This window comes from Aegilops tauschii, chromosome 3 (assembly GCF_002575655.3).
Source record: "Aegilops tauschii subsp. strangulata cultivar AL8/78 chromosome 3, Aet v6.0, whole genome shotgun sequence".
Taxonomy (NCBI): Eukaryota; Viridiplantae; Streptophyta; class Magnoliopsida; order Poales; family Poaceae; genus Aegilops; species Aegilops tauschii.
In genome coordinates this window covers 512,239,517-512,250,503 of record NC_053037.3, presented here as the reverse complement: position 1 = coordinate 512,250,503, position 10,987 = coordinate 512,239,517, and positions in this window count along the sequence as shown.

Below are 10,987 nucleotides of genomic sequence, written 5' to 3'. Positions count from 1 at the left end.
AAGAACCACTCAAAATCTATCACACTCCTGAAGCTTTTTACTTGGATCATCTTCGATCCCTTTGTGCTCGTGCTGAAACCCCAACTAGCTTAGTTGAGGGCAAATCTTTAGATGAGCATGCTTGTTATGTGCGACACCGCATATCTGAAAAAGGGAAACTTTTACCGGGTCAAATTCATCGTTTGCAATGCTATGCTTGGAATTTATGTGAAAATATATGATTTTACTTGTTGTTCTGAAAACCCTAAGAAACACCTTCCCTACCAATGTGAGTTTAGTGATAATGGAATCGTATCTTTGTATGCTAAGGGTGTTTATAATTACTATGATGTTCAACAAATTGAAGAATTTGTTGCTTTTAAGGGTGCTTATGAAATTGCTTCTTTGATTGAAAAGTATGGTGCTACTCTTTACAAATCTGAAAATTTTGCCATACTTAAATATTGTTATGATAATTATGCTTCTAATGCCTTGTTAAACCATATTTTGAGGACTCCTCCGCTGTCCAAGAAGAGACTAATATTTTGCAGGTGCCTATGGAAGAAGAAATTGATGAAACTGTGAGCTCATTGGATGAAAAAGATGGTGAGGAGAGCGAAGAACAAAAGGAGGAAGAGCGAATTAGCTACCCGTGCCCACCTTCTAATGAGAGTAACTCTTCAACTCATACATTGTTTAATTTCCCTTCGTGCTTACCGAAGGATGATTGCTATGATGATTGTTATGATCCCGTTGATTCTCTTGAAATATCCCTTTTTGATGATGCTTGCTATGCTTGTGGCCAAGATGCCAATATGAATTATGCTTATGGAGATGAACTTGCTATAGTTACTTATGTTAAACATGAAATTGTTGCTATTGCACCCACGCATGATAGTCCTATTATCTTTTTGAATTCTCCAAACTACACTATATCAGAGAAGTTTGCTTTTATTAAGGATTATATTGATGGGTTGCCTTTTATCGTTGCACATGATGATTTTGATAGATATAAATATGCATGTGCTTGCTGCTCCTACTTGCAATTATTATGAGAGAGGAACTATATCTCCACCTCTCTATGTTTTCAACACGATAAAATTGCAAGAAGCTGTTTATACTATGCATTGGCCTTTACTTTGTGTGCATGAATTGTTCCTTTATGACATGCCTATGCATAGGAAGAGAGTTAGACTTCGTCATTGCTTGATATATGTTACTTTGTGCTCACTACTAAATCACAAATCATTGCTAATTAAAATTGGCTTTGATATACCTTGGGATCCGGGTGGATTCACTACTTGAGCACTATATGCCTAGCTTAATGGCTTTAAAGAAAGCGCTGCCAGGGAGACAACCCGGAAGTTTTAGAGAGTCATTTATTTCTGTTGTGTGCTTTTATAAAGTTTAGAAATAAAAATAATGTGCCAAGGTTTGCCTTTAGGATGTTCACAATGCTTGTTGGTTTGTACGGTGCAGGACAGAAACTTTGTCTGTAGTGCGCGATTTTACATTTTTAACTGGAATGTCAAATGGTTCTGATTCTTTTGGCACTGTCTTTCTATACAAATTTTTTATGTTTCCTAATTTTGGCAGAATTTTTCAAGTATCAGAAGTATGGTGAATGTTCAGATTGTTACAGTCTGTTCTGTTTTAGACAGATTCTGTTTTTGATGCATAGTTTGCTTGTTTTGATGAAACTATCAATTTATATCAGTGGATTAAGCCATAAAAAGGTTATATTACAGTAGACATAATGCAAAAGCAAAATATGAATTGGTTTTCAACAGTACTTAGAGTAGTGATTTGCTTTATTATACTAACGGATCTTGCCGAATTTTCTATTGAAGTTTTGTGTGGATGAAGTGTTCGATGATCGAGAAGGTCTCGATGTGAGAAGAAGGAAGAGAGGCAAGGGCTCAAGCTTGGGGATTCCCAAGGCACCCCAAGTAAATATTCAAGGAGATTCAAGCATCTAAGCTTGGGGATGCCCCGGAAGGCATCCCCTCTTTCTTCAACAAGTATCGGTATGTTTTCGGATTCGTTCGTTCATGCGATATGTGCAATCTTGGAGCGTCTTTTGCATTTAGTTTTCATTTTTATTTTATGCACCATGATGGTATGAGATAGTCCTTGTTTTATTTATAGAATGCTCTATGCACTTCACTTATATCTTTTGAGTATGGCTTTATAGAATGCTTCATGTGCTTCACTTATATCATTTGAAGTTTGGATTGCCTGTTTCTCTTCACATAGAAAACCCCCATTTGTAGAATGCTCTTTTGCTTCACTTATACTTGTTAGAGTGTGGGCATATCTTTTGTATAAATAATTAAACTCTCTTGCTTCACTTATATCTATTTAGAGAGATGACAGGAATTGGTCATCCACCTATAGTGCTATGTCCATGGCTCACGCTCATGTACTGCGTGAAAGTTGAAAAGGTTTGAGAACGTCAAAAGTATGAAACAATTGCTAGGCTTGTCATCGGGGTTGTGCATGATGTGAATATTTTGTGTGATGAAGATGGAGCATAGCTAGACTATATGATTTTGTAGGGATAACTTTCTTTGGCCTTGTTATTTTGAAAAGACATGATTAATTTAGTAGTAGGCTTGAAGTATTATTGTTTTTATGTCAAATGATAGACTATTGCTTTGAATCACTCGTGTCTTAATATTCATGCCATGATTAGATACATGATCAAGATTATGCTAGGTAGCATTCCACATCAAAAATTATCTTTTTTATCATTTACCTACTCGAGGACGAGCAGGAATTAAGCTTGGGGATGCTGATACGTCTCCGTCATATCTATAATTTTTTTATTGTTCCATGCCAATATTATACAACTTTCATATACTTTTCGCAACTTTTTATACTATTTTTTGGGACTAACATATTGATCCAGTGCCCAGTGCCAGTTCCTGTTTGTTGCATGTTTTTGTTTCGCAGAATATCCATATCAAACGGAATCCAAACGGGATAAAAACGGACGGAGAATATTTTTGGAATATTTGGAGAATTCCGGAAGAAAAATCCACGCAAGACGGTGCCCGAGGTGGCCACGAGGCAGGGGGCGCGCCTGCCCCCTGGGCGCGCCCCTGACCCTCGTGGGCCACCCGTAAGGCGGTTGATGCCCTTCTTCGGCCGCAAGAAAGCTATTTTTTGGTAAAAAATCACGGCGAAGCTTTCAGTCCAATCGGGGTTACGGATCTCCGGATATAAAAGAAACGGTGAAAGGGCAGAAGAGGAGAAGGCAGAAACAGAGAGAGACAGAGAGATAGATCCAATATCGGAGGGGCTCTCGCCCCTCCCACGCCATGGGAGCCAAGGACCAGAGGGGAAACCCTTCTCCCATCTAGGGAGAAGGTCAAGGAAGAAGAATAAGAAGGGGGACTCTCTCCCCCTTGCTTCCGGTGGTGCCGGAGCACTGCCGGGGGCCATCATCATCACCGCAATCTTCACCAACAACTTCACCGCCATCATCACCAACTCTTCCCCCCTCTATGCAGCGGTGTAACCTCTCTCTTACCCGTTGTAATCTCTACTTAAACATGGTGCTCAAAGCTATATATTATTTCCCAATGATGTATGGCTATCCTATGATGTTTGAGTAGATCCGTTTTGTCCTATGGGTTATTTGATGATCAAGATTGGTTTGAGTTGCATGTTTTATTATTGGTGCTGTCCTATGGTGCTCTTCGTGTCGCGCAAGCGTGAGGGATCCCCGCTGTAGGGTTTGCAATATGTTCATGATTTGCTTATGGTGGGTGGCGTGAGTGACAGAAGCACAGACCCGAGTAAGTAGGTTGTTTGCATATGGGATAAAGAGGACTTGATACTTTAATGCTATGGTTGGGTTTTACCTTAATGATCTTTAGTAGTTGCGGATGCTTGCTAGAGTTCCAATCATAAGTGCATATGATCCAAGTAGAGAAAGTATGTTAGCTTATGCCTCTCCCTCGAATAAAATTGCAATAATGATTACCGGTCTAGTTATCGATTGCCTAGGGACAAATAACTTTCTCGTGACAAAAAGTTGTTTACTAAAACTAATTTAGTTGTGTCTTTATCTAAACAGCCCCTACTTTTTATTTACTTGCTCTTTATCTTCTTGCAAACCTATCCAACAACACCTACAAAGTACTTCTAGTTTCATACTTGTTTTCTGTAAAGCGAACGTCAAGCGTGCGTAGAGTTGTATCGGTGGTCGATAGAACTTGAGGGAATATTTGTTCTACCTCTAGCTCCTCGTTGGGTTCGACACTCTTACTTATCGAAAGAGGCTACAATTGATCCTCTATACTTGTGGGTTATCAGTTGCCGTCGTCATCATCAACCATCCTCCATCACCAATTTCATGATGCTCACCGCCGTGCGTGAGTAATTCCATCGTAGGCTTGTTGTACGGTGATGGGTTGGATGAGATTTATCATGTAATCGAGTTAGATTTTTTAGGGTTTGATCCCTAGTATCCACTATGTTCTGAGATTGATGTTGCTATGACTTTGCTATGCTTAATGCTTGTCACTAGGGCCCGAGTGCCATGATTTCAGATCTGAACCTATTATGTTTTCATGAATATATGTGAGTTCTTGATCCTATCTTGCAAGTCTATAGTCACCTACTATGTGCTATGATCCGGCAACCCCGAAGTGACAATAATCGGGATCACTCCCAGTGATGACCGTAGTTTGAGGAGTTCATGTATTCACTATGTGTTAATGCTTTGGTCCGGTACTCTATTAAAAGGAGGCCTTAATATCCCTTAGTTTCCATTAGGACCCCGCTGCCACGGGAGGGTAGGACAAAAGATGTCATGCAAGTTCTTTTCCATAAGCACGTATGACTATATTCGGAATACATACCTACATTACATTGATGAATTGGAGCTAGTTCTATGTCACCCTATGTTATGACTGTTACATGATGAACCGCATCCGGCATAATTCTCCATCACTGATCCAATGCCTATGAGCTTTTCATATATTGTTCTCTGCTTATTTACTTTTCCGTTGCCACTGTTACAATCACTACAAAACCCAAAAATATTACTTTTGCTACCGTTACTTCCATACTACTTTGCTACTAAATACTTTGCTGCAGATACTAAGTTATCCAGGTGTGGTTGAATTGACAACTCAACTGCTAATACTTGAGAATATTCTTTGGCTCCCCTTGTGTCGAATCAATAAATTTGGGTTGAATACTCTACCCTCGAAAACTGTTGCGATCCCCTATACTTTTGGGTTATCAACTACTCGATAGTTCAGTGTGCCATGCTTTACGGCTTAGAATCGGGACTTCAACGATGTTTTGAACATCATGGAGCATATGAGATGTTCCAGGAGTTGAAGTTAATATTTCAAGCAAATGCCCGGATTGAGAGAAGTCTCTAATAAGTTCTACAGCTGCAAAATGGAGGAGAATAGTTCTGTCAGTGAACATATACTCAGAATGTCTGGGTACCACAACCACTTGACTCAACTGGGAGTTAATCTTCTTGATGATAGTGTCATTGACAGAGTTCTTCAATCACTGCCACCAAGCTACAAAAGCTTCGTGATGAACTATAATATGCAAGGGATGGATAAGACAATTCCCGAGCTCTTCCCGATGCTAAAGGCTGCGGGGGTAGAAATCAAGAAGGAGCATCAAGTGTTGATGGTTAACAAGACCACTAGTTTCAAGAAAAAAAGGCAAAGGGAAGAAGGGGATATATGAAGTCTCCAATAAGTTCTACAGCTGCAAGATGGAGGAGAATAGTTCTGTCAGTGAACATATACTCAAAATGTCTGGGTGTAACAATCACTTGATTCAACTGGGAGTTAATCTTCCTGATGATAGTGTCATTGACAGAATTCTTCATTCACTGCCACCAAGCTACAAGAGCTTCGTGATGAACTATAACATGCAAGGGATGGATAAGACAATTCCCGAGCTCTTCGCAATGCTAAAGGCTGCGGAGGTAGAAATCAAGAAGGAGCATCAAGTGTTGATGGTCAACAAGACCACCAGTTTCAAGAAAAAAGGGTAAAGGGAAGAAGGGGAACTTCAAGAAGAACGGCAAGCAAGTTGCTGCTCAAGTGAAGAAGCCCAAGTCTGCACCTAAGCCTGAGACTGAGTGCTTCTACTTCAAAGGGACTGGTCACTGGAAGCGGAACTGCCCCAAGTATTTGGCGGATAAGAAGGATGGCAAAGTGAAAGGTATATTTGATATACATGTTATTGATGTGTACCTTACTAATGCTCGTAGTAGCACCTGGGTATTTGATACTGGTTCTGTTGCTCATATTTGCAATTCGAAACATGGGCTACAGATTAAACGAAGATTGGCTAAGGACGAGGTGACGAGGCGCGTGGAAATGGTTCCAAAGTCGATGTGATCGTCGTCGGCATGCTACCTCTACATCTACCGTCGGGATTAGTTTTAGACCTGAATAATTGTTATTTGGTGCCAGCGTTAAGCATGAACATTATATCTGGATCTTGTTTGATGCGAGACGGTTATTCATTTAAATCAGAGAATAATGGTTGTTCTATTTATATGAGTAATATCTTTTATGGCCATGCACCCTTGATGAGTGGTCTATTTTTGTTGAATCTCGATAGTAGTGACACATATTCATAATATTGAAGCCAAAAGATGCAAGGTTAATAATGATAGTGCAACTTATTTGTGGCACTACCGCTTAGGTCATATTGGTGTAAAGCGCATGAAGAAACTCCATGCTGATGGACTTTTGGAATCACTTGATTATGAATCACTTGATGCTTGCGAACCATGCCTCATGGGCAAGATGACTAAGACTACGTTCTTCGAAACAATGGAGCGAGCAACAGACTTGTTGGAAATAATACATACTGATGTAGGCGGTCCGATGAGTGTTGAGGCTCGCAGCGGGTATCGTTATTTTATGACCTTCGCAGATGATTTGAGAAGATATGGGTATATCTACTTGATGAAACATAAGTTTGTAGCATTTGAAAAGTTCAAAGAATTTCATAGTGAAGTGGAAATCATCGTAACAAGAAAATAAAGTTTCTACGATCTGATCGTGGAGGTGAATATTTGAGTTATGAGTTTGGTCTTCATTTAAAACAATGCGGAATAGTTTTGCAACTCACGCCACTCGGAAGACCACATCGTAATGGTGTGTCCGAGCGTCGTAACCGCACTTTATTAGATATGGTGAGATCTATGATGTCTCTTACTGATTTACCGCTATCGTTTTGGGGTTATGCTTTAGAGACGGCTGCATTCACGTTAAATAGGGCACCATCTAAATCCGTTGAGACAACACCATATGAACTGTGGTTTGGCAAGAAACTCAAGTTGTTGTTTCTTAAAGTTTGGGGTTGTGATGCTTATGTGAAAAAGCTTCAACTTGATAAGCTCGAACCCAAATCGGAGAAATGTGTCTTCATAGGATACCCACAGGAGACTGTTGGATACACCCTCTATCATAGATCCGAAGGCAAGATATTCGTTGCTAAGAATGGATCCTTTCTAGAGAAGGAGTTTCTCTCGAAAGAAGTGAGTGGGAGGAAAGTAGAACATGATGAGGTAATTGTACCTGCTCCCTTATTGAAAGTAGTTCATCATAGAAATCAGTTCCAGTGATTCCTACATCAATTAGTGAGGAAGCTAATGATCATGATCATGAAACTTCAGATCAAGTTACTACTAAACCTCGTAGGTCCAGAGTAAGATCCGCACCAGAGTGGTACGGTAATCCTGTTCTGGAGGTCATGTTACTTGACCATGACGAACCTACGAACTATGAGGTAGCGATGATGAGCCCAGATTCCGCGAAATGGCTTGAGGCCATGAAATCTGAGATGGGATCCATGTATGAGAACAAAGTATGGACTTTGGTTGACTTGCCCGATGATCGGCAAGCCATAGAGAATAAATGGATCTTCAAGAAGAAGACTGAGGCTGACGGTAATGTTACTGTCTACAAAGCTCGACTTGTTGCGAAAGGTTTTTGACAAGTTCACGGAGTTGACTACGATCATACCTTCTCACCCGTAGCGATGCTTAAGTCTGTCCGAATCATGTTAGCAATTGCCACATTTTATGATTATGAAATTTGGCAAATGGACGTAAAAAATGCATTCCTTAATGTATATCTTAAAGAAGAATTGTATATGATGCAACCAGAAGGTTTTGTCGATCCAAAAGGTGCTAACAAAGTGTGCAAGCTCCAGCGATCCATTTATGGACTTGTGCAAGCCTCTCAGAGTTGGAATATACGCTTTGATAGTATGATCAAAGCATATGGTTTTATACAGACTTTTGGAGAAGCCTGTATTTACAAGAAAGTGAGTGGGAGCTCTGTAGCATTTCTGATATTGTATGTGGATGACATATTGTTGATCGGAAATGATACAGAATTTCTGGATAGCATAAAAGGATACTTGAATAAGAATTTTTCAATGAAAGACCTCGGTGAAGCTGCTTATATATTGGGCATCAAGATCTATAGAGATAGATCAAGACGCTTAATTGGACTTTCACAAAGCACATACCTTGATAAAGTTTTGAAGAAGTTCAAAATGGATCAGTCAAAGAAAGGGTTCTTACCTATGTTGCAAGGTGTGAAGTTGAGTCAGACTCAATGCCCGACCACTGCAGAAGATAGAGAGAAAATGAAAGTCATTCCCTATGCTTCAGCCATAGGTTCTATCATGTATGCAATGTTGTGTACCAGACCTGATGTGTGCCTTGCTATTAGTTTAGCAGGGAGGTACCAAAGTAATCCAGGAGTGGATCACTGGATAGCGGTCAAGAACATCCTGAAATACCTGAAAAGGACTAAGGATATGTTTCTCATTTATGGAGGTGACAAAGAGCTCGTCGTAAATGGTTACGTCGATGCAAGCTTTGACACTGATCCGGATGACTCTAAGTCACAAACCGGATACGTATTTATATTGAATGGTGGAGCTGTCAGTTGGTGCAGTTCCAAGCAAAGCGTCGTGGCCGGATCTACGTGTGAAGCGAAGTACATAGCTGCTTCGGAAGCAGCAAATGAAGGAGTCTGGATGAAGGAGTTCATATCCGATCTAGGTGTCATACCTAGTGCATCGGGTCCAATGAAAATCTTTTGTGACAATACTGGAGCAATTGCCTTGGTGAAGGAATCCAGATTTCACAAGAGAACCAAACACATCAAGAGACGCTTCAATTCCATCCATGATCAAGTCAAGGAGGGAGACATAGAGATTTGCAAAATACATACGGATCTGAATGTTGCAGACCCGTTGACTAAGCCTCTCTCACGAGCAAAACATGATCAGCACCAGGACTCCATGGGTGTTAGAATCATTACTATGTAATCTAGATTATTGACTCTAGTGCAAGTGGGAGACTGAAGGAAATATGCCCTAGAGGCAATAATAAAGTTGTTATTTATATTTCCTTATATCATGATAAATGTTTATTATTCATGCTAGAATTGTATTAACCGGGAACTTAGTACATGTGTGAATACATAGACAAACAGAGTGTCCCTAGTGTGCCTCTACTTGACTAGCTCGTTAATCAAAGATGGTTAAGTTTCCTAGCCATGGACATGTTTTGTCATTTGAGGAACGGGATCACATCATTAGAGAATGATGTGATGGACAAGACCCATCCGTTAGCTTAGCACTATGATCATTTAATTTATTGCTATTGCTTTCTTCATGACTTGTACATGTTCCTATAACTATGAGATTATGCAACTCCTGAATACTGGAGGAACACTTAGTGTGCTATCAAACATCACAACGTAACTGGGTGATGATAAAGATGCTCTACAGGTGTCTCCAATGGTGTTTTAGATTGAGATTAGGATTTTTCACTCCGTGTATCGGAGAGGTATCTCTGGGCCCTCTCGGTAATGATCATCAATATAAAGCCTTGCAAGCAATGTGACTAATGAGTTAGTTGCGGGATGACGCATTACGGAACAAGTAAAGAGACTTGCCGGTAATGAGATTGAACTAGGTATGAGGATACCGACGATCGAATCTCGGGCAAGTAACATATCGATGACAAAGGGAACAACGTATGTCATTATGCGATTCGACCGATAAAGATCTTCGTAGAATATGTAGGAGCCAATATGGGCATCTAGGTTCCGCTATTGGTTATTGACCAGAGAGGTGTCTCAGTCATGTCTACATAGTTCTCGAACCCGTAGGGTCCACACGCATAAACATTCGTTGACGATATAGTATTATATGAGTTATGTATATTGGTGACCGAATGTTGTTTGGAGTCCCAGATGAGATCACAGACATGACGAGGAACTCCAGAATGGTTCGGAGATAAAGATTGATATATGGGATAATAGTGTTTGGTCTCCGGAAGGGTTCCGGAATTCACCGGAAGGGGTTTCGGATGTTTCCCGAAATGTTTGGGTATGAGGACACTTTATTTGGGCCAAAGGGGAAAGCCCACAAGGTTTTTGGAAAGCGTAAAAGGAAGTTTTGCGGAGTCCAGGGGCCAGATGCCAGGGTCCCTGGCGTCTGGGTCCAGGCGCCAGGAACCCTGGCGTCTGGCCCTGGAGTCCGAGAAGGACTCTTGCCTTTCGGGTGAAATCGACTTTGTGGAGGCTTTTACTCCAAGTTTCGACCCCAAGGCTCAACATATAAATAGAGGGGCAGGGCTAGCACTCAAGACACATCAAGAAACACCAAGCCGTGTGCCGTCAACCCTGTCCCCTCTTGTTTATCCTCCGTCATAGTTTTTGTAGTGCTTAGGCGAAGCCCTGCGGAGATTATTCTTCACCAACACCGTCACCACGCCGTCGTGCTGCCGGAACTCATCTACTACTTCACCCCTCTTGCTGGATCAAGAAGGCGAGGACGTCATCGAGTTGAACGTGTGCTGAACGTGGAGGTGCCGTACGTTCGGTACTTGATCGGGACGGATTGTGAAGGTGTACGACTACATGAACTGCGTTGATAAACGCTTCCGCTTTCGGTCTACAAGGGTACGTAGACACACTCT